Below are 25699 nucleotides of genomic sequence, written 5' to 3'. Positions count from 1 at the left end.
AACCAGCTAATTCCTTCCAACAAGTGGGTGTATGTCTCGTTCGAAATTGGACCACCTGTGTCGTTCAAACATCGCCTATTTTCACTCTGAGAACCAAAACGAGCAGAAATATCCCACCCTCAGTTAGAAAAAAAAAAACAATCAAACACACGCTACTCAACTGTCAACTCACCTTCTATTTGCTACCGATGATCGTCTGCCTCCTTTCTCCACCCACACGAAGACCAAATGACTGCTCCAAATCACTTTTGAACTCCTCCAATCCTCTTCCTCTCGTCGTCGTCGCTTGGTGCAACAGTTTTTTTTTCTCTAATTCTCGTATCACTCTTCCACCCAATTTGTCGCGCTTGCCGGCCACTGTTGACTGTCAAACGCCACTCGTGAAAAAAAAAACAATTTCTCACACTTCTCTTCCCTTCTTCTGCTTCAGCGCCACACAAATTCAAATCCAAATATTATTTTTTTTCTCCTCACTCACCACACTCACCACAATGCTTCTTCGCGTTGTTTCTCTTCTTCCACTGAACCAAATCCGACGCTGTTACATTTTAAATGCCACTGCTGGCTGCTTGAGCGGTTGAATATTTCTAGACAAACATTTCAAAAGGTCCTATCTGTCATTGAAGCTGATTGGAGAAAAAATGATTTGAACTTTTGCAATATATTTTTAAATGCCTTTTTTAATTACGACATAAAACGATAATCTTTTGTATTCTCAAATGCATAGGAAACACATAGAATTCGACTGAAGTGTATGTTTCTTCGTTTTATTCATAATTTTCAGGTTTAATTCGTGGTTTTGTTACATAGGACCTTTGGCTTTTTTCTGTATCAGTTAGGACCTGTCAAATTGGTCTGATTGCAAAGTTAATGTTACTTAGGACCTTGGTAAGAATACGGTTTAGAGGTCAGATAATTACAACTACATCATTATTTGTAATTGTTGATGGGCTTAAAACTACTATTCTGCCAATTTATTAAGTAAACTACGTTTATAATAAGAACTTGTCCATTATTTTTTTCTGATGTATGCAGGAAAAATGTAAGTGGATGGAAAATTTGCATATTTTTTAATATTCGGTATATTTTTATAAACAAACTCTGTTTTTTCATTCTACATCATTCGTTTTATATTTATTAGCTCAAGCTGTTCATCAATAATTTACATTCATTCATGTTATTCGATCAAATCTACATCGCTGTCCTCCAGTGGATTGAGATCCACATCAAAGTGGTCTACAACCGTATTATTGTTCTTCTTCCTGTTTTTTCTGTTGCAATGTTGCAAAATAATCTTTTTACTTGACATATGGCATCAGATTGCGTAAATCGTCCGATTTAGCACTTGGCAATTCAAGTGGTTGATCCGCAATTGGATCGAAATCCTCGTCCAAATTCACGCTTGTAATATCGCATGTCGGATTTGACAGAATTTTGAATAAGCTTTTGCCTTGGTGTACTCCTGGAATCGCAATTAATTCGTCAACTCCATACCAGAAGCCGAGCCAGAAGCAGAGCGATTGATTACAGGCATCGTAAATGAAATTTTCTCATATCCCACTTCCCAGTTAGATGTTGGATCCATAGGAATTTCTAAAACTTCATGTTCATCATATTAGTATAGCATTTCCAACTAACTATTATGAGTTTTAGTTTTTCTATTCCACGTGAAACACGAGATGAAACAAAGGTCCTAATAGCATTTGTATTTTTTTTTGGTTGAATTACAGATTGGACAGTAAACATGTTTAAGGTCCAATCAGAGAGCTGTGCAATATTATAAAAACTGAATTTCTGAATATTGATAATTAAAATTTCTAGAGCAATACTTAGAGATGGTGAGCTCTGCAGTACAGAGAAGCATTAAAATCGATTTGTTTACAAATGTCAGATAGGACCTTTTGAAATGTTTATCTAGATTTATCGAACTGGACTTTTCCTACGCCACTTTTGGCAACAACAACAACAATAACAACCGATAAACACCTCCACCTTCTCGCTTCTCACTGAGATAGATGGCGAGCAGCGCGTTTGTTGACAACGAACTGAACACTCTTGCCCGTTGTTTGCTGAGCTGCACCGACGTCTACTAACTGGATGCAGAACCCGATGATGACAGTTCGGACCAAAACGCCTACCGTTGCCAGATCATTCGCACACGATTAGCATAATTACTACTTTCGTGTGTTGTGCCTATATGTACTTTGAGTGCTGCTTCTATTGCCGACGATGTTCTTAGTAGACCGCCGGCCTTTCCGTCGTCAGATGGTGGTGTGGTGTGCTGCAAGGGGATTTCGGGTAAACATTAAACATCAGCTGAGTACACTTGTCTCGGAGATCGAGAATGCTGGGTTCTCTAGGTGGCGCAGAAAACTACTTATAAATATGATAGGTGGATGTTCTGTGAACATGTTTTTGGACAGCGGGGATTGGTTCGTCGCAGGGTGGTGTCTCGATTCGGGGCTTCTGATTTCATGACCTTAATGAGCTTTCAGATGATTGCAGTGCCAGATCTAACCATGAGGGGATTAATTTAGTTTAGTTTATAGAAAGTGGTGCTTGCTGAAGGTGCTTATTTATTAAGTATGTGTTGAAATTACTAAAGTTAACTGAACAAAACGTATCAACTAACGTTTGAGAAATGGCATATATAATTTAAATGAAACATAGTAAATGGCTGATATTGATGAGTTCAATATATTATTTGCAAAATAGGGACTTTACGGTTGATTCCTTTCATTGCGTTTCTAGTTTTTAGTTTTAGGATAAATTGTATCATTTGGATTGTATCCTGGTGATGCTAAAAGATAAGTTATATGTCAATTTAAGAAACATGCTGAACTAAGCTCTACTCAAATGGGCTTTTTCCTGCTCCGAATAAAAATGAAGATTAGTTTTTCAGAACTTTATTGTATTGTTAAATTTAGTCATTCGACAGTGTACGCCATTTTGTCTTTTTTTTAATATATGTATCGTAAATTTGGTTGGATTGTACCCAAATTTGGGTAGCTTTGAAATAGCGTGTAGATTATGACTACAATTGCAACGTTGTTGGCAGATCTGCGTGCTGTCAACAATGTCAATTGCCGTAAGATATTGACCTGGCACTGAATTTCATTTCCGACACTGATATTCTTGGTATGTATTACTATCCATATGAATAGCACTAGGGAAAAGTAGAAAATTTTACTTTTATCTCAATAAATCATCTTTTTTATATAACCGTTGCATTGTTTTAATATTACAGATGAATTTTGTAAAGATTGGTACTCGATTAGCCGGCGTCGATGTAATAATTCGGTCGTGGCACATTTCGAGTATGAGAGAGTGATTGCAGTTAGATCAAAAGTGTCTGAGAAAAATGTAAGTACTTTCGCGGATTACCCGAACTTGCAACAGCAAAGACATGATCACAGACAAGCTGACATAACACTCTCAAAATGTTCACCTAAATCGCTTTTAACGGTAAATTTAAATGATTTTTAAGTTGGTAGTACCGCCACCTGCCACAGGCGCATGATCAATTCCCTTGCGTTGCACGTTTACACATTACAACCATCTGTTGGGTGTATTGCTCATCACACTGTATACGACGGATGGCGGTAGTGTTCGCAATGAGAAATTTTTAATGTGTATGTCTGTGTTATAATATTTAGGTAACTTTAGGATAAAATCAAAACAAAGAGAAATATAACAAATCACTTTCAGAAATATTTCACTCCCAGCCTATGAACCATTCTGACGGCCATAGGAGTATCAAAGTAACCATACAATCGCAATATAGTTTGTGTAAAGGGTGGAACGGTCAAAATTTGGTCAAATATAATTAAGTGTACACAGATTATGTTAGTATATATGACAAAATGTCCCTAATTTGGGCCCATACATAAATTCAGCAATCGACTAAATTCTCAATAGCGACCAAAAATATCCACTAGTACCGTCCCAATGACACGTTCATATAGATAAAATTGATAAATAGCAGATTTTTAGCGATGGGCCCAATCTTAGATCCATAGGCCAACATTGAAGCCATTTCCCTTATATGTGTTAAAATTTTATTTCTTTTAGAAGTTCAACGGCTACAAAATACAGGAATATTCTTGTATTAGACTTCCGACTTTCAAAATGCAAACTACCGGGTTGACGTTTCGAACCTTTCATCAGATTTGGTACCGCTGTTATATCAACCTTAGTTGATGCTGAACGTCAATTTGCCTTGAACTGTTTCTCCAGTGGGGTCGCGTTACCTCACTTTTCACATGTGCACCAACTTTCAAAAACAGATTTAATGCCATATTCATACTCGAATCGGTTCAAAAATACACTTAATCTTCTAGTTAACTCGATATCTATCAATTGAAAGCAATTCGGTTTCAAGCAGTCTTCAGACGTTCCCCAAACATTTTAATAACGTTTGTTACAGTCGATTTAGCCGCTTTCAGCGATGGGATTTTGTTTATGGGCGAGCAAAATTTTGATACGCTGTCCCTCTTGCTTCGACGCCATTTTGACAACTGAATAGTAAATGGCAATAACAAAATAGAGGCAACATTCCGTACGCACACACCTACAAAATTAATAGTGTTCAATTTTTTGACGTAGGACTACGTCTTTCGGGAAGGGTGCCAATGCAGGGAAATGCAACGAAAATTGGTCAGAAGTTAAATGCTAATAACTTGGCCAATAATCAATGGATTTTGATGATTTGTATGTCGATCGATTCGGTAGTTTTATAAGATTTGTGTGGTATGTCACACATTACAAATGTTGAATATTTAAATAGCTAAAAATTATGAAATAAAGAAACATTCAAATTTCTCATACATTTTCTTCGTTGCGGTCGTCAGCCATCAGAAAGTTGGTCCATAACAACACAAGCCGAAGCCGCATAATCATTCAGCTTTGCACGTTGAATGGGTCGACCTTTAACTTGTTCGCTGCAGCGTGGACATCGTAGCATTTTTTCTATTCATTCGCCTACATCAGCTAAATACAGAAAAAGGAGGTGCATTGAATGATAATCCAAATGCTTAAGTAAGCGAAACGTAGAAAGTTTGACTGCAGTTGCGAGTTACTTTTACTCATTCGGATGAACTTTTATTTTTTTCTTAAAGCGTAGGTTATTCAACGCATGAGTAACCTACGTAACGTGGGTAGATCACCTTTTCGTGATACGTTACGGGATGTAAGATCTACCACCGATTCCTAGTCCTGACTACTTCAAACTAGGGGAACAGGATTTTTCAGTAATCAAAGGAACACATCTTAGTCCTTGTTACTTTTTATGCCTTGTTGGTAGTGACAAGACTCGGCTTTGTCCACCGAGGATGATCTTGAAACAAGGAAAAAATGAGTTAGTTAGTCTTCATCTATGTGATTCCTAATCTTCTATTCGTTGTTCCCTAGTTTGAAGTGGTTAAGACTAGGGTTCTGATGCATGGTCATTATCGGTGTCATTCCTTAATTTTGTTGCTAAGGAATTCAAATTTGGCTCACTACTTGATTAGCCTATTGGTCCCAAGCAAACGATTAACGTACCCCTTTCTAGTCGAAATTCTACTACTACACAATGTTTGTTTTGATTCGCTATGAAAGTTTGACAGATAAAATGATGGGTTAGTGGATTTCTCTATGTTTCGAGGGGTGAATCGATTAGCTTGGGACCGAAGAGAGTACCAGAGCTGAGCCAAAAAGTTGAGCACGTTATTTCGGGACCTTCTTGCCTTAGAGTTACCTCTATGGTAATACGGCATGCACTAAACTAAGGACACGGGATATACTACAATAGATCAAATTACTGGTCGCAGTGGTGTTAGGTTCCGAACAGAGGAAAAAAAAACCTACGATTCAAAAAACTCTCCATACAAATTAGTAAAAGAGACTCATTCTTGGAGTAATTTTCGTTTTAAATGTATTCAGCTTGCCATCTCGGCTAGAAATTGGATATTGGATAGTCAAGCTCAGTGTGTAATATGCATCAAATTCCATGTTTTAACTTGACAGCACGGCCAGAAAGCCGTTTTCTGTATTTGGTTAAGTTATTTGGATGGACAATACCTATCACATGATTGGCCTCTTAGTTCAGAATTCACTCACCATGCAGTGCTAGTAGTATTTGATTCAAAAGACTTGCATAAACAGCCTACATTCAATGAAAACGAATCTTATTCAGAGAGTGAGTCACATGCGCTGAGTGACCAACGCTTCAAGAAATGTATCCTTACGAATGAGCAAAAGTTACTCACTCTCTGAGTTAATTTCGTTTTCTGTGTTTCGACTAGATGGGAGATTGCTATATCTAGTAATGATATTCAGATGGATCAGACCTATTGTATACTGGAAACAGGGTGACCAGTGGACCGGGAAATCGGGAAAAAGCCGGAAATTCTTAATCACCGAGAGAAGTCCGTGAATTTCGATTATGAACCGGGAAAAAATATACTTCGTCCTCCTTTTGGAAAATGATAATCTTCTCAACTACTAGATTTTTCGGATACAATCACTTTGAAGAACTTATTCGATAATTTTGAAGAAAATTCCAAAGGAATTTAGAGGAAATTTTAGAATGAAATCTAGAGATGATACAAATTCCAATGGAGTTCTTGAAAGCATTTTGATAGAGTTTTGACTACAACGCCAAGTCAATTGTTTTAGTTCAAAGTAGAATTATTAGGTGGTTCTGTGTGAAATGACATGACGATTGTAAAGAGGATTACAGGTTAATTTCTAATGAATATTCTAAATAAATTCCGAGAAGAATGTAAAGAGAGTTCTTATAAGAACTTCAAAGAAGTTTCAAGAGTATCGAATTCTGAGGGAATTAAAAAGACAATTTCAAGTGAATTCTTATGAAATTTCCAAGGGACATCCGTGAAAAATATCAAGGGTTTCAAATTTTCAATTAAATTTCGAATCCATTTATTTTGTTACTTATATATTATTGAACGGAACAGCAATCTCGTAGTTTTACGTCAACAATGCGGTCGTGGTTTGGACAAAACCGTCAATTTTTTAACTGTACTATTAAATAAAAATACACCAACTTTTAGTCGACTCATTTTTAACCGTTACACCCTTTATACAGGGGGTAGACAAAATGATTGAGAAAGGTAAAATTTTGCCAACTGAATGTTGTTTGTTTGAAATTTGAAATTTGAATAATGACCATAGCTTTTCGAAAAATGTTCAAAATTTTATAGTTCCAATTTCATTCGACAGAAAAATTTATCGAAGTTTGAATAAACCATTGTATAGCTTCCGGTGGCCAGTGGTCACCGGAGATGTTTCGGTTTATTCGGGGACATGTAAATAAATGATTTATTTCCTAGCATGGTATTTTCTTGGGTATGATTTATTCCTCAACTTTGCATTTTCTTCCTGATACTAGGAGGAATTTTTAATTCACTGGTGGAAAAAGATCCAAGATCGGTTAAGAAACAACCGAGATCTGGCTATTTCCGTGAAATCGGTTCCGGTAATGCGAACAGTATTGTTATTCTCATGAATTACATCAACGCAGGTATCTTCTTCTTTCCTTTATTTAACGTCGGTCACTGTTCCGCAATCTAGTGCCAATCACCGACGGACATCGATTGCCATCCATTGACGGCAATCGAATGTGCAAGGAAGGCAGCTTCCACACCTGCGTAGGATATCGCACCCATTCAACACACATACACATGGGCCGGGACCAACGGCTTTACTTCCCTTCCGAAGGAAGACGTGACACTTCCCTTCCGAAGGAAGACGTGACCAGAGATTTTTATGCCTCAGAAAAATCCCACCGACCTCGGCTGGGATTGAACCCAGACCCATCGGGGTGTTAGAAAGCAGTCACGCATACCAACACACCACCGGCGCCGGCTTAACGCAGGTATCGATGGTCATGATTTTGCGGCTTGATATCTCCAGAAGCATTTTCAGAATCAAGAGTAGCGATGGTCATCTTGGAGCAGGTTATGGGTGCCCCGAGGGATGTTGTCAATTGAGGCCATGATTGGAACTATTTCAACATATATGGGTGTCAAACTTCATGGTTTTGCTTGCCTATGACAATGGAAGTTTGATCAGATCCACAGCTACCGTTAAATACACAACAATATGGATATTTTTGGAATCGGGGTGACCTGTGAGAACCGGGAATCCATGTCTGACGCCATTTCGAAATCCAAGATGGTGAGATCCGGTTACAGAAACACTGGAAAATACTGTCAAATACTCCACAATATGGGTTTTTTGGAATCGGGGTGACTTATTAGTACTGAAAACCCATGTCTGACGCCATTTTGAAATTCAATATGGCGACTTTCGGTTACATAAAAACATAAAAATAATGTTATATAACCTACAATATGGGTATCTTAAGAATCGGGTGATGTGGTGGTATTTGCCATTTTTTCTGTAACCGGAAGCCACCATCTTGGATTTCGAAATGGCGTCAGACATAAATTTCCGGTTCTTACACGTCACTCCAATTTCAAAAATACCCATATTGTTGGGTATATGACAGAATTTCCAAGCTTTTCTGTTACCGGAAGCCACCATCTTGGATTTCAAAATGGCGTCAGACATCGATTTCCGGTCCCTAAACGTCACTCCGATTCCAAAAATACCCATATCACAGACAAACAGACATAACACTCGCAAGATGTTCATCGAACAAGCATTTAACGGTCAATGTAAAAGTATCGTAGTTGGTAGTACCGCCACCTGTGGCGTGCATAGTCAATACCCTTGCGTTTGACGTTTACACACTACCGCCATCTGTTCAGCGTACTACCCACCACAGTGTACTCAACAGATGGCGGTAATGTTTTAGCGACGATGTTTTACATTGAGAAATTTTCAATGTGTTATGTCTGTTTGTCTGTGCCCATATTGTGGGGTATTTGGCAGAATTTCCAGGTTTTTATGTAACCGGAAGTCGCCATCTTGGATTTAAAAATGGCGTCAGACATTGATTTCCGGTCTCTACACGTCACTCCGATTCCAAAAATACCCATATTGTGGGGTATTTGGCAGAATTTCCATGTTTTCCTGTAGCCGGATGCCGCCATCTTGGATTCCAAAATGGCTTCACACATCGATTTCCGGTCCCTACACGTCACTCCGATTCCAACAAGACCCATATTGTGGGGTATTTCACAGTTTATCCCAGTTTCCCAAAATCACAAAAAAAAAACTCGTTATTTGGAATTTACTTCGTAAAAAGAAAACTCGTTATTTGGGATTTACTTCGTCAAAAGAGGGACGTAAATTGAATACTGCGTAAAAAAAGACTTCGTAAACGGCGGTTTCAGTGTATTAGTTAAAAAATAAATCATCCCATCAAAGTTGCTTGACTCTTTGCTGCCTCCGAATCCTAGAAATATTTGCTGCAGTATTTTATCAAAAATTGAAATCAATTTTGAAATGCTGGGGGGTCAATACTTTTCTTAACTTTTGAATGATTTTAGCAGTGCTATCAAGTTTGCTTTATATTTTTTTTAAACATGGATTTCATAAACATTCTGGTAGGCTTTGAATAAATTCCAGATGATCATACTGACTGATTTTTACGGGAGATTCATCACATTTCAGTAGCGTTATGTTAAAAACAGGATTTTTTGGAGAATTCCAGATTTATCCAGATTTTATATTTAGACTGTTCCAGATTTTTCAGAAAATGATCCGGCAACGCTGTACATAATAATCAGACGATGGGAATAAATTGAATTATGGCCTACGACAAAGGCAGATGTGATATAACATTGGTGCCGGATGGACGATTCGGGCATTTTGAGGGCTTTAAACGGATAGCTTGGCTTGATTCTACAGGGTGCAAGTGATGTTGATCGATTCTCTTCATCAACTTTCTATTTGAAAAAATAAATACTACAAATTTGGTACGCCTACAATCCAAAAATGGAAAGAGTTATGAAAATAGATGATCGATCAATTAAAAGAACTAAATGCTCTTCACATTTGTTTCGTACACTAGCGGTTCTACGTCAAGCTTCCGTTCGTGCCCCTTCTGCCTTCTGACGTAGGATTACGTCTTTCGGCAACATATTGGGGGTGCAAAACAAAATCGACCGCGTTACGAAAAGTGGTCAGGGTTTGACCACTCAAATCTCTGTCAATAGTGGAAGGATTTCAATTTTAAACAAGCCAATCGATTAGAAATTATTCTACGAATCTGCTCAGATGAACACTTTATCAATTTTCAATAGGTAACTATTGAAAATTACACAATTGTCCAACTGTTGCCTGCAAAAAGCGCTTTCCCTCACACAGATTTCAAAATCGAATTCCATTCGGTCCTGCCGAACGGTGCTTATTCAATCACCATGTGTGGTGGTGTCTGGTCGGTCGTCATCAGTAACAGTGCTTTCGACGCGTGGCGTTGAACATTGTTCTCCAGGCTCCAACGAAAGGCTGTTCGGAAGCAGTGAGCTGCAGCTCACATGAGCACGCATTCAGCGATGAAGGAGGAAGAAGCCGCACCAGTACTGATCGGATTCAGTAGCTCTTCGGTAATGTACCCAGCAACGAAACGTTTGTGGTCAAATGCGTAACAGTATTGAAGTGGTACATACAAATAATCGCAATGAGCGAACACCACTTGACCTTGTCAATTAACCAGAAACACTTCGAATTAAGGGAAGGTTTTTCCCAGGACGCTAGAAAAAGCAAAAGACTCTCGAATTTAAATGATTGATCGCGAATATCTCACGGTCGGAAAATTTTAGCAAGAAATTCCCCCTCTTCATTTTCGCATTTTTATTATCTATTGACTAAAGCAAAAATCCGTGCGTTTTGTGCCCGAAAATGCGTAATTTTGTCATCAGAAACCGAGGCGTTTCCGTGAAAGTGGTTTCCCTAAAACAGTCACCGGATATTGATACCGAGCACGTAATCCTACGTCAAATCTACGGTCGTGTCTTGGATACAACCTGTTACTTTTTTTTTGATAAGAACTATTACGTTTGTGGTATTCCGCTTAATGTTTTTCCCGGAATTTATCAAAACCCAAAAATCAGTTGCTGTGATCCTATTGATCTACATTAACCCGAGTGTTACACAAAATAAAGTCAATGTTTGTGGCTTCTGTTATGCATTAGTGTCAAAAAATCACGGCTTCAAAGAAGTATAAGACCAAAGCGAAGGCTAAGAAGTAATGTAATTTTGGTTTATTTTTTATTTGCCACCCCCCTCCCCCTCGACTGGTGCGAGCATCGAGTGACTAAAGAAAAACTAGTGATTTGTTCCGTCCCAATTAATTTCGCTTGCTTATACAGTCCACATATTTTGGTCTCCAATTTTCTTGCATTGGACCGCAGCTCGGTACACCTCATTCTCCGTTCATGCGGTCTCCACTAACATCCTGCGATGATGAATATCACACAATAGTAAGCAAATCATACATTTGGTTTGGTTTACTTCTAATTTCACTCTTGACATTCCTCACATTTGGCCTTACACCCACTAGAGCAGAATTTCACTTCTTCAAAGCATGGTTGAATCACTTTACCGTCAACCCATTCCATCGGTTCTAATTGAATTAAGTGACCTGGAAGGGAAAGCAGAAACCAACTCCTCCTCCATCCCGTCCCTCGCCAAGTCCCCAAGATGAGAGGAAAAATACGAAAATAGCCCCTTGGTCGATCCTGAATGAAAATGGTGCCTCGAATGGATGGGGTGGGATGTTTCTATTTTTGGCCCATCCTGCAGCCGGTCCAAAACGGCATCTTCAATTAAGGTGGCGCGACCAACATCATCCACCACTAGCTCCCACTGGGCCGGAAGGCATCCAACCGAGCTGTGGAGGTCGGGTCATGATGTAATCTTGCCGGGTCCACATTCCACAGGCCCAAGCGCACTTGTTGCCAGATGTTTACACGTATCCCAACTTTTTACTTTTTGTGTTGTGCTAACGGAGGAACTACACGACACTCACGAGACGCGACGCGAGAGAAGACAACTTATGGGATTTGTTTACACGATGACGTACGGGTCAATGGCGGTATTCCCTAATGTTATGTTTGGCTCCGTGAATGTGTGCGTTTCTTGATGGAAAGGAGTTTTCTAGAATCAGAATTCTGTGAAGATTAAGTAGTTGTGTTTCAGCGTCTTCAATGCCATCCGATACTTCTCCAGTCCAGGGTTATTCAAACAATTCAAACTTCTTCCACTCATCTGACGACGAACGACCTCCGATCCAGATAGATGCATCTCATTCAACCCTAAACCAGCATCATTACGGTCGGTCGGTCGCTCGGTTGGTCGTCGTTGGTCCACCCTTCTATGGATGACGTCCCATATGTGTAAGGGCGCGGGGCGGGGGGGGGGTGCGGTGTTCGTAAAACTTGATTGGTGGTCGTGTGAAAGTGTCCGTGTGCACACACCACTTGACATTGACACCGACCGACCGGAGCATTATCGTCGTTACCCCCTTTAGGGTAGAACGAGCCAAACATGTCCACCTTTTTTTTCGAACAAAATTGCATCACGAACGACGAGGTGGGGTTGGGGGGTGGGGGACATTCATTCATTTAACTTTGTTTGTACGCTACTAGCAGAGATTGGATTTTTCGTCGGTCATGTGGTCGCCGGTCGCAATTGAATCGATTCTGCTAGAATGCAACCGGGTGTCGTTAAGCAGGTTTCCTCCCACTCAAAAAAAAAAGAATATTGGAAAAATGCAACATCAAATGCAAACCATTTAGTGACAGCCATCAATTTTTATTACCCTTGGTGCGGTGCCAAACTAACCGGCAGCCCGGCGGCAGTGAGTTCATTTGGTGAAAATAGTTATTACCCCGTTACTATTTAATATCGAGTGCGCGAGTGATTATTTTTAGGAACATCTTTGATCTATGGACGGACGGGTTCTTTGCTGCGCTGAATTAGACAAAGTTAATGGGGAGTCGATATTTCGAAACAACCGCACCGATCGGAACTGCGGATGGAAGAATGTTGATTGAAATCGGAACATTCCTCGCTTATCAGCGTTTGACTCACAGCGGCGATGAAGATAATCGTGCGAAGGGATTTCGGTGCAAAACAAAAAAGGAAAAATCACCTTCGAAGGCGATAACGTATAGGCGATAGGTGAATTCCTGGAAGTGATTAGTTAATCTTATAAAATAATGTGGTTTCAGCGGAAAATACGAAGTGAATGGATGGTGCCACTATTGTGTCGCCAGCAGTAAATTAAAGGCCTTTTTCGCTAATCGGAGGCGTCCGAAGTCAGTTCATCAGCGACGATAAAATGCCTATCTCGAATTATTCTCGATTTTAATCTAGGATATAACTTAAAAAAATCAGATCTGTCAAAATGGGTTTGACAGCTATTTGTTATGTATTTTACTCGGATTATCACCAACACGGTCTCACATATCGCACCAATACAACTGGACGTGAAAATCTCTATTTTTTTTCTGTTTATGTTTGCGGAATCCGATTCGCTGCAACTGTTCCGACCGCCGTTACCAGAAATTTGGTTCCGGCTTTGCCCCAATCGGAACGTTCTTCCGCGGTTTTTCGTCATAGGGAAAATGGATGTAATGTCGGCTTAAATGCCCCTAATTTGGGCCCATACATAAATTCAGCAGGGCTACAAAATGGTGAGTTGACAACCTGGAAGGAGCGGAATGCTTAGCCCTGGTCCTCACAAGTTCCTACTTCACGCCTCCCCGAGTCATATGATAACAAAAGACTACCAGCTAAAAAATGGACACAGCTGGGTGGCGTAGCCTGGGCAATGTTGCCAGTCCGGCAATAGCAAAGTGAAGAGGTGCGACGCGTACACTGGCGCGGTAACCATAGTATTTACGGAAATATAGAGGAAATGCTTCACCAAACCCGAGCGGCTGTTCACCATGGAGGTGCGGCTTAAAACGGCGTCTGTTCTCCATGTGCCGATCACCGTTCTAGTGCCAGCGTGGGACTCTTAACAGAGCTGTGCACGATGGTACCCCGGCGAGACAGGGGGTTGGGGCAGGCACAACAAGCCGCCCTGGAAAAAAAAACATAAAGTTGCAAATACTGAAGAAAGAAATACGGATCGGAACAATCGGCACAGACCTACGCGACGAAATAAGTACTACGATTGGAAACTCGGAACACGGAACTGCAAATCGCTCGGCTTCCCGGGCTGCGATCGGTTAATCTATGACGAGAAGGCGACTTGCGGACCCTTCGCAGACTGCGAGGCTGGTGAAGTGTGGTCACGGATCCAGTTGAGTGGAGACGACTTCTTCGGACAGAAGAGGACAACAAGGCCTTAGTCTGATTGGTAAGGTAAGGTATAAATTCAGCAATCGACTAAAATTTCAATAGCGACCAAAAATATCCATTAGTACCGTCCCAATTTAAGCAAGTTCATCTAGATAAAATTGATAAATAGCAACATTAGAGCCATTTCCCCTATTCAGCATCTTACTGGATAATCCGGTTGGCTTCAGCAAATGATTCTGGAAAAGTAACAAATTGCAAGTCATTGAGTTTCTTGTTATCGAGTCACGATGAACATTCCTCCTGTCAAACATGACTTGACTATCGCTTGTTTCTATTCAAGATTTGTTTCAATTGACGCAATGAATGAGCATGATGACCGCCCACGGTTGCTGCTCTGTTATTGCCAGATCAGCTGCAATTACACAGAGAACCAACAGATGATGTTTGGATCTAACATTCATCCTCGATGTGTAAAAACTGGAGATCTAATATTGCGTGTGCGAATGCAGATCAAATAGGGAATGGGAAGGAATGTGTTGACGTGATACTCGCTGTGAAGGCAACCGAGAAGTCTTCTGTGCTTCCACGAGAAATCACTGAGATGTTGGATGTGGGGAAAGGTTTGCAGTAAACTAATGTGTTTCAATTTATGCAACTCGAAAACTGCTTCCTTCGTTTTTCCCACTTTCACTTCAATCAATCGTTTTGTAAAACTTCTGCATTCATGTTCCATCAGATGTCACTACTGTTGTTTGCGGTGACATCTATCGGAAACCACACGCAATCTGTTTTCTGTTAATTGTTCACAGAGGACACTGCAGTGCAAAACATGCCTGGTACCTCTATACAGCTATTCCTTAGCAAAACGATATAGTGGTTCTCAGAATATCATAACAATTGGTAGTTTTGTTTCTTATCGTAAAAATATTAGACCCGCATTTTTTTATTTTCTCATTAGGGTGATCATTTCCATGTTAGGGTGGTCCAAAAAACGTTTCTATTTTTTTCTATTTTAAAATCATAACTTTTGAACCACTGGGGCGATTCGAATGATTAAAATATCAAATGAAAGGTTATTAAAAATACTTTTCAGAAAAAATATAAAAAATTGCGCTATGGCATATGGTGTCCTCGGGAAAGTTTCTTTATATTTTTGCCAATTTTTAAAGTGGTCCATGAATGTAGTCAGTGATGTGGAAGGTAAGGTTTGTAACACAGTCCCAGTAGGCCATGTTTGATGTTTTATAATATAAGCTAGGGTAAATCGTAGAATAAAGGTTATCTTAAATTTTTTTTTCATACATTGATTTCTCGCAAAAACTTTGTTCTAGACACTTTTAGTAGTTTCGATGGCACACATTTTTTACCGAAGCGATTAAGATACTATATCCTTCATTTGGAGAGTGATGGCAGTTTTTTGCATAAAAATAATAATTTGAAAAAATTAAATTGAATGCTTTAAACAAAAATCGCTCTCGCAGTTTTCACACCATAAATTTACAAAACAACGATCTTTCGAATGGAATTAAAAGTCTGAAAATCGGTTCACTCCTTTTAGAGATATTGACAATTGAGAAGTGCAATTTTTTTAACCTTCCAATAAAAAAAGAGCAACTTACTTGCTTGGGCAAAAATATTTGTCATTAAATGATCTAAAGTGTCTAGAACAATGTTTTTACGATAAATGAACCTATGGAAAGATATTAACAGAAAACCAATTTTTCATAACTCATGAACCATAAGAAATGGAAATTTGGTGTCTTCAGAAAAGTTGCTGTAAATTGATTGTTCCTCAAATTTCTAGCAATAAAAAGTTCACATTTTCACAAATTTTAGGAGCCACCCAAATTTCACTAACATGAAAAAATTGGCCAACAAATATTCGAAGAAACTCTCCGAAGACATCATATGCCTAAAACCAACGGTTTAGCGCAAACATTTTTGTCTTCCTAAATACGGCTTTGGGACCATTGCATTGTGCCAATGGCGTAATACGTTTTTATATTTTGCTTAGAAAATTTCACTGAAAAAAGGTTTCACGTAGTTTCTATTAGGAACGCACATAATATTTTTCCAATAACAAAAATAATGATTGCCATCTGAATATCACATAGCATAAGAAATTCTATATGAGGAATCATATAGATTTCATTGGACACATAACGTTCATGTGATTTAGTGGTGCAATTACCAATTATTGGATCATATGAAGGTTATGTGAAATTCACATGGATATTTTCCACTGGTTATGTGATTTATTTTTTGAGTGTTAGGCTTTTATCGAAGACAACAAATCAAGAAGACTGGCAACTCTTCCATTTTCTCATACAAACGCTATGAGACAGGTACAATTGCGTCATCTGCTGCTCAAAGGTAAAGGTTTTGAACGAATTTTATAGCTAAGATTACATCCTCAAAAGAAAGGTTTGTGTCATTTTTCTATGCGTTGCTTCCACCTTCACTCAAGCGCAGCGCTATTGTATCTGTCGCTTGGATTCTGGCAAAGTTGCCAGTCTTCTTGATTTGATGACTTCGCATTTATTCACAATATATAAAAAATCAGCGATGTATTTTTTTTTCTTTTTTGAGCTATTATTAATTTTAAAAAATCGTAACTCAAAAACGAAGAAAAATCCATCGCTGATTTTTTTATATGTTCTGTAGACAAGCTTTAATATTTTTTTCTGAGAAGTATTTTGATCATTCAAATCGGCCCAGTTGAACCAGTTGAAGTTATGATTGGAAAAAAGTCATTTTTGGAAGAAAAAAAAATAGAAAACAAATCGTTGTTTTGGACCACCCTAACATGTAAATAGTCACCCCAATGAGAAAATAAAAAAAAATACGAGTTAAATATTTTTCGATAAGGCACAAAACTACCAATTGTTACGAAATTCTGAGAACCACTATATCGTTTTGCTATTGTATGGCTGTATATATGCATTTAGATTAATATTCGAGTCCTTCCTTTTTTACACAGTCTGCACACAAAACAGTTCGCCCCTCACAGGATTTCCCACCAATTTTTATGAATGGGGTGGGGCAGAAAGTATATTTTGTGCAAAAAAGATAAAAAAGATATACCAGACATGTTTTGTAGTTACAGGTACTCTATTTTGTAATCTGTGAAAGGGAAATCACAAATCGAGTGTCATCAAAATACATGGCGTGTTGAGAGATTGAGGTCGTCAGAGCAAATTTTCTCTCTCAAATTTGATTTTTTTGGCTCTCTGGGGACTGGTAGAAAAATCATTTTTATTTAATTGTAGCTTGTTTATCAATAATTTCCGGGAAAAAACTGGATGACAGAGTCCCTGACTAAATTATATAGGTTATCGATCACTTTTTTTGATCTGAATATTCACCGAAAGCGAATTATTCCCACTTCTCTCAATTTCTATATGGAGATTTTTATCAGTTCCTTCCAGCGGAACAGTGCCATCTCTGTGGAAAATATTCGCGTCGTCAGGCATCAACATATAGTATACGGATAGTATCCGCACAATATTGGTTGCCGATAGGGATGGCATCCGAATTATATGTAGTAGTAAATTATTATTCTATATTAAACGAAAATTAAATCAACGAGGCCATTCCAAAGTCTCAAATAACCTGAAATATGGGTATTTTCCAAGGGGTTCGTCACTCTGCCACCACACACCACACTCCAAAAACACAGTTCGACACACTGCAACACCCTTCCGCCATATAAACATAAATTCTGGCACCACTGCCAAACTTGTTTACATTTCTAATATTTTTGTTCTGTTGCTCACTCAACATACTGGCCAAAGTGGAGAATCACGGTTTTCATTTCCACGTATAATAACGGACCGTCCATGTTCTCCGGTGGCGGAAGTGTAAGAATGGAGAAGATCGTAAAGCAGTACTACGATAAAACAGAGACTAAACCTCGACTGAACCATCATGCCGAAGGGACCAGTTTCAATCACATCTACGAAGCCAGTGGGTTGCAAAGCATATGAGGAGCACCAAGCATAATTATTTAGTGTTTTGGATCCACTTCCGACTCAGAAAGCACTAGTTACAATTCCGGAAATGATGAAGGCAGAAAGTATCCTCATCGATCGAAAGTTCATTTCTCCAGGAAATCTTGCCATCAGCGTCGGAATGAAGAAAAACCCAAAAAGTGAAAGACCTCGTCTTCCAAATGCAGTAGTAAAGGCCATCTCCAGTGGAAGCAATGCATCCCTCCAGCAGTTCCTTCGAAAAGCGTGAGAAGCGCCTTCGTGAAACAATCCAGCCGAGAAATACCGATCTGCTCAGACCTTATGACAAACACGGCTTTTTCTAGCGATGAAAGCCAACCGGAACCGACCAAATAATCAACTTCCACACTGATTAGTGTTGAGCAATGCTCGGGTGAATCGGGAATATCCGGTTGCCAGTAAACATAATTGTATCTGACAGCTCGCTTGGCACGTAGTAACACCCTGAAACACACAAGAAACACAGTCAGCACAGACACAAGGTGGCAGAGTGACTTACTTCCTGGTATTTTTGGACCGAGAACGATAATCGATATCCAACACCATTTCGGAATCCAAGATGGCGGCCGTCGATTTTCAGAAAAAAAAGTGTCAAATACCCTAAGAAATGGATATTTTCAGAATGGGAAAGACGCGTAGATGCCAAAAATCTGGATCCATCAGAAAAGTGTCAAATACCCTACAATATGGGTATTTTCAGAATGGGAACAATGCGTAGATGCCGAAAATCGTTTATTTTCGTTATGGGCAATCATTCACATTTTAGATTAAATTCGGCCATTTTGGATCTTGTAAACTTTTTCAAAATTGCGTCTTTAGCATTTTTCATTTCATTGTAGAACGAAAACGCCACTTCTGATTGAAATGATGTCTGAGAAAAAGTTGTAAACAAATTGTTGTTCTACGATTTTTGTAAGTTTTCAAGTGTCCAAGTTTTCAATATTTCAAACGTTTGAATTGTTTGTGAGCTTTTATTTTAAAATAGTAAGTGGTTTGACATAGGATTACGTGCTCGGTATCAATATTCGGCAACTGTGTTAGGGAAAGCACTTTTCCCCATCCCGAAAACGCCTAGTTTTCTGATGACAAAATTACGCATTGTTTTGCACAAAACGCACGGAATTTTTGGTTTGGCCATCAATCATATAAATTCGAGATTGTATGGTTTTTCCAGCGTCCTGAAGAAAACCTTACCTTCATTCGAAGTGTGTCTGGTTAATTGACAAGGGCATGTGGTATTGGGTCAACGCGAGAATTTTTATGTACCACTTCAATTTGTTACTCATTTGACCACAAACGTGGCTGGGTACATTATCAAAGAGCTTTCAGGTGATGTGGCTTGCAGCAAGGCGAGTGAACGTTCAATTAAAATAAACTTTTAAACAACAATAATTTATGGTGGTCCTGAAAAGAACCGTTTTGTCGTGATCGTTGAGCATTGGTGAGCTATTAGGGTGTTCAACACGGATGAGGCTCGTGAGCTGTATGTTGTTTGGAACGAGGGCGACGTGCTTGGCATAGATGGCCCACAACGGCTCACGACGAGCAACTGAATCCGATCAGTAGCGGTGCGGCTTCTTTCTCCTTCTTCGGTGAATCGAGGGTTCTAGAGGGCAGCCTTTTTTTAAATTTATTTATTCATATATGATAAACTGTTCATTTAAGCAAATTCGTAGAAAAATTTCCAATCGATTTGCTTGTTTAGTATTCAAATCCATCCGCTATTGACAGAGTTAAAAGTGGTTAAAACCTGACTACTTTTCGTAACGCGGTTGATTTTGGTTTTTTTTTTTAATTGCACCCCGTATATGTTGCCGAAAGACGTAATCCTACGTAAAAAATACCATACTCGAACGATAATGCACATGGTAGAACTATTCTACAAATTATTTGGAAGACACCCTGAATACGTCGCTAAGCAAACTAACCATTCAAATTTTATTAGGGTGCTGTTACGGCTGAAAATCACTTAAATGTTAATCAAACTATCAAAGAGATTTCTGAAGAGGGCTCCAAGGGAATATCGATAAAAATTTAAATAGACTGCAACATTCTGAGGAAGCTCTGAGAAATTCAAGGCAAAATTTCAAGCAGATTTAAAGAATATTTTTAGGAAATTCCGAAGAAAATTCATTCAGAGGGAATTTCAATTCATTTCCGCGAGGGCTTCAAAGAGAAGAATTCCCAGGATATTTCCAAACTGTCTTGTAGTTTTCTGAGGTTTAGGGAGATACTTAAACGAAATTCTATGAAAGTTGCAAGAGCTTTCCAAGAGAATATCAAGAAAACCCCACGAGATTTTCTTAAGAGAATTCGTGAGAAGAGTTGCATCACAGTTCTGAGAAAATTTCTCATGGAATTCGAAGGTGAAGACCATAGAACTTTTGGGAGATAAGACGAGAAATTTTGGTAAATTCACGCAAGAATCATTAAGAATACGAAGATAAATGAAGAGTAATTTTCCAGACTTTTCTTAAGGGAATTCGTAAGTGTTTTGCACACTGGCCCAGGGATAGAAATATCGGTTCCTATGGGCAGATGTTCCAAGCGGAAATCCAAGCAATTTTAGAGTGTTCCATTAAATGTTTGCGTAGAAACTATAAGAGTTCAAATGTATGTGTCATGTCAAGCTGCTCTAAATGCTTTAAAGTCGGCGACATGTACTCAAAACTTGTTTGGGAGTGTGTTCAATCACCTCAAAAATTATCTTGTCATAATCAAGTCAACTTATATTGGGTTCCTGGTCATTGCGGAATTGAGGGAAATGAAAGAGCTGATGCACTAGCAAGACTCGGATCTTCTCATAAGTTCATCGGGCCAGAGCCCTTTTGTGGCTTACCGGCTGCATCCCTTAGAATGGAGCTAAAAGCGTGGGAATCTTCAAAAGTGAAGGAAAACTGGAAGAACACTTCTATTGCTAGGCAGTCGAAGTGATTTACTAATCCAAACATTTCTGTGACCCGCAAAATCCTGGATCTTTCTAAGAAAGATCTTAGTATATATGCAGGTCATTGTCCGAGCCGTTATCACTTGAAGCTGATTGGAAAACTTCAAGATGATGTATGTCGCTTCTGTGGCATAGAAAAGGAAGACTCGGACCTTTTGCTATGCCATTGTCCGGCAATTTTCGATAAAAGGCGTAAGTTCTTCGACAAGGGGCTGATAGAACCCTTTGATATTTGGAGAACAACTCCCAGTATGGCAGTGCACTTTATTCGAAGTATAATGCCGTGCTGGGATAATGCTATTAGTCAAACGATGGCGATCACTCTTAATAATAGTGATACGGCATCTTGATATAGCTAAAGAAAAAAAAATGGGGAATATATCACAATATATCTGAAAAATGGTCGCAGTGATGAAAATACCCGACAAGAAAAAAAAAGTGTTTTCCACATAATTTCAACATTGTTATGGAGAAAATCATAGGACTTTTGAGGGGAATCCTGAAAGTAACTCTGAACATATTTTGAAATGATCATAACGAAAATCCATCATGGATTTTCAAAGATATCTTGCGATAATTTCCAAAGAAATAATTTAGTCCAATCATACATATCACATATGGAAATGGAATATCCAGAATTTTTTCCCTTGATTTGTTTTCCGTCGATCTTGTTTTCCGTGCTGAGGCAGGGAGGCAGCTCCCATACCCTACCTATCGACCCATCAACTCATGAACCGGGGACTTCCATTCCGAAGGAAGGCGTGATCAGAGATGTTATGCCTCAAAACATCCCGGCGGCGCCGACTGGGGTTGAACCCAGGCCTGCTGGGGTGAGAGATAATCACGCTTACCACTACACCACCGGCGCCGCTCAATATCCAGGATTTATAAAAATTAGAAGACCTTCGATTTCCATGAAACTATTAATATTTGTTTATAATGAGCAATCCATCACATTTTTGCAAAAATTTTGACTGCCACAAAAAATTATAAAAATGCAACAAGACAATTTTGAGATACTTAAAGTTTACACTTTTTTTTAATTTTTACTCAAAATTAATTTAAAAAAATTTACCGTGTTTATTTCCTCTAGAAAAGCTTTTAACACATTTTTAGATTTTCAATCGATTGAGGAGCGTTTTAGTAGAATAATTGTATACCTTGTTACGGTGTTTTTTCTTTTAATCCTACTACTATTCTATCACTTTTGCTTTCACTAATTCACTATTCACTTTCATAGTTTACTGTGACTATCACGTAAAAAAAAACACTCAAACACATTGACAAATGACTAGACACTGACGAAGTTTGCAATTAGTAAACGAAATACGTATCTGTTATAATTTTTTATAAGTGAATAGTGAATTAGTGAAGCTGGAAATGATACAATAGTAGTAGAATTAAAAGGAAAAATAACGTAATAAGGTATTTGGATTTGATTTTGATTGGACTTGAATTGGATTTTGAATGTCCTTGGATTGGATTTGGGTTCTATTTGGATTTAATTTACATTGTATTTATGTTTGATTTGTATTAGATTATGCAGTAGTATTGGATTTTGATTGAATTTGGAATAAATTTGGAGTGGATTTGGATTGGATTTGAATTGGATTATGACAGGATTTTAATTGGATTTGGGTTGAATTTGGATTGGATTTGGATTTAATTTGGAGTGGATTTTTTTTTTTGTATTAATTGCTCTTTTGTAAAAATCTTAAAGAACTAGGATTTACTTTACAAATATGAGAAACTGAAACCTTGCTGTAAATTTTGGAGAGGTCTTGATGCATGAAGGCTATCCATTCGGTTGATAAACAACTGCTCAGGTGGCTGTCCAGCTATCTACTGACTTTGACTGACAGAGTTTTGGAACCCAATCGATTTTATCAAATTTCAGTCATCTCATTGTCCGATCTTGAATCTTCCCGCACAGCTCAGTTCCGTTATCGGTTGTTACAATCGTGATGGTGCGGAAAAACCCTCGGCTTCGAATTACTGCTGCGCTATCTACCAAATTAAAAACCGCCCGAGATGGCAGGTTACCAGCTGTGATTGGACACACGAAACTGACCTTCAAGGACTATTCCAGTTTCGCCGCTTTCGCTGGATTTAGCAAGAATAAGTGGTGTTGAGTACTTGGCACTGATGAAGTCTGCAAGTAGTAGACGAAATACGCGTATCTGTCAAAAGATAAGCAATTATAACGGAATTTAAAGGAAATAAACCAACCCATTAAAAGCTCTTTATAAGAATAAATTGTTTGTAGCCTACACTGAAGTTCTCGAAATGTTTCTTAAGATCTTTGTACCTGTGAATTTTCTGAAGTTATACTGAAATTTCAGGATCTTCTTTAGTCTTCCACACCGTAGCGAAATAATTAATATAGTTCTATGATTTTCACTAAATTTCAAAAGTTTTGTCTGAAGTTTAAATTATCAAAACTAATTCATAACTTCTTCAGTAGTCTTGAGTTTCCTGGTGTTTTTAAAACTGCCCAAAATATTTCTCAATTTCCTTTAATTTCTCTAGACTGCCGTGCCTTAGTATTTTTTTAAAATAACCCACCATTTTACTGGAATTGATTTAATTGCCAGTCAAGTTCTACCATTTTCCTTAAGTTTTTTAAAGTTTATTAACGCTCATGGAACTTTGCCTAGTATCACTAATTTTCCCAGCAAGAAGTGTTCGGTGCTTACCTTAATTTCTCTCAATTGATCAAATGTTCCGGTAAATTCTCGGAGTATCCCATAATTCCAAGGAACTCCTTGTAAGTCGCTGTAAATTTCCTTAAGTTAATGGGATTTTTTTCTGATGGTATCTAATCGTGCTCGAAGTATTCGGAACTTCACTGATTATAATGAAACAATCAAAAATATCCAAATTTCGTAGAAGTTCTTTGGATTTTTTTGAAAATATCGGTGCTTGCTCAAAGTTCTCCCTTTTTTATTCATGGAACCTCGTTGATGTTCTCTAATCAACTTAGCTAAATTTTCGAATTTTCCATAGATCTTGAAATTTCCATGATATAACAGCCTTGAAATACTCTCACATTTTCCGGATGTTCATATAATTTTTATTGCGTTTCAGAAATTTTCTCTGAGCAAACCGAAGTTTCGAACTACCCTTTAATTCTCTGATCGGTGTTCATGTTCTCGGAGCTTCCCTAAAACTCTCAACTCTAATGAAGATCTCAGTTTCTGCTTTAAAATAAATGGAATTCTCGTAAACACCTTTAAACTTCCCTGGAATTCTCTGGATTTCTGTGTAGTTCCTGAAATATTTATGAAGTTTTAATAAATTTTCTGAAGGTCTCTATAATGAATCTCTCGGAACATCTTAAGGGTTCTCGATTTTATTTCAGCACCTCATTGAACTATCCTGAATGTGTCTAAACTCACGGTTATAGATTTTTAAATCAATTCAATAGTCTGGGCTAAAGTTTCGGGGATTTCCCCTTAAGATCTCTGGAATTCCACAAGATCTCTAGATCTAGCTTTTCTGAGATCAATAGAACTTCATTAAAGTTTCCACATTTTTGATAGAACGAAACGTCAATACATTAAAAATGTTAGTGATCTTAGACTTACCAAAATGAAGTAAGTGTTCAACTTCAACATTTAATGGATTTGACTTAAACCTGTTTCTTTAAAACTAATTGTCATGTCTTAAAAATGTTTGCGTTAAAAATATATTTTTAACGCATTTCATAAATAGCATTCTTACTTTAAACCTGGAAATTATCTGCCAAAGTTATGGAAAAACCATGAAAACTCAGGGAACATTATTTAGGACACTCTGTATATAGAGAAGAACGATTAAACGTAAAAATCTCTATACCAGGTCGTCAACTTCGAATTGTTCAAAAATAGAACAAAATATAGGCCTATCCAGATGAATGATCAATCTTGAAATAAATTCATGTTTAAAAAAGTTTGAAATAGTGACTTATTACAAGAAAAAGTCACTTGGCCTTAAAAAAGAGACTTTTTAGTGACTGGCTTGAAAAAAGTGACCAAGTCACTAAAAAGTGACTCGCTACCTGCCCTGCTAAAGTTAACGAAATTCAACGGAATACTCGCGGTAAAGGAGATTCGAAGTATGATTTATTATACAAAAATTTCAATATTTCTAAAACATGTACAAAGTAAACACAAGACACTGAAGAAGTCTGCACATTGTAGACGAAATACGCGTATCTGTCAAGGATAAGCAAATAAAGTAGTGGAATTAAATGGAAAATACTAATCCTTCTCTCTCTCATTATAAACACAAGGTTAATCAAACTTATTATCTACAAACTTAAAAAAAATCATGTAACTTTAGGTGCTCTGAGACTGACATATACGAGCGTCAATTTTGACATAAAATTGAGTCATAATAGACGAGAAATTCAGCTCAATCAAACGTACTTTTCGTCGAGAAACGAACTTTTCAGTCTCGGAGCATTTAATTGACAGGTCCTTTATGTCAAAGATGGATTACGTCACTTGTAAAATTAGTTATTTCTAAGTGTGTTAAT

The 25699-nt window shown here is 38.2% G+C and overlaps 1 protein-coding gene and 1 pseudogene across 3 annotated transcripts in view; one reads left to right on the top strand and one right to left on the bottom strand.

The window, feature by feature from the left end:
• Positions 1 to 25699, top strand: part of LOC135698596 (uncharacterized) — a 40572-nt pseudogene that overhangs the window by 12632 nt on the left and 2241 nt on the right.
• Positions 1 to 25699, bottom strand: part of LOC135698615 (5-hydroxytryptamine receptor 1-like) — a 314209-nt gene that overhangs the window by 286382 nt on the left and 2128 nt on the right. For 2 of the 3 annotated variants that reach the window (XM_065218673.1, XM_065218670.1), the window contains exon 1: positions 173 to 581. The exons of the other annotated variant lie outside the window; for it this stretch is intronic. The gene's annotated coding sequence lies outside the window, so the exon portion shown is untranslated. Of the gene's footprint in view, positions 1 to 172; positions 582 to 25699 lie in introns of those variants that run through there. 3 annotated transcript variants of the gene reach the window in all.

Source organism: Ochlerotatus camptorhynchus, unplaced genomic scaffold (assembly GCF_037179485.1).
Source record: "Ochlerotatus camptorhynchus isolate MF236.1 unplaced genomic scaffold, CSIRO-AGI_Acam_v1.1 ptg000091l, whole genome shotgun sequence".
NCBI lineage: Eukaryota > Metazoa > Arthropoda > Insecta > Diptera > Culicidae > Ochlerotatus > Ochlerotatus camptorhynchus.
The sequence above is the reverse complement of the archived record's forward strand: the minus strand, read 5'-3'. Positions and strand labels throughout refer to the sequence as shown.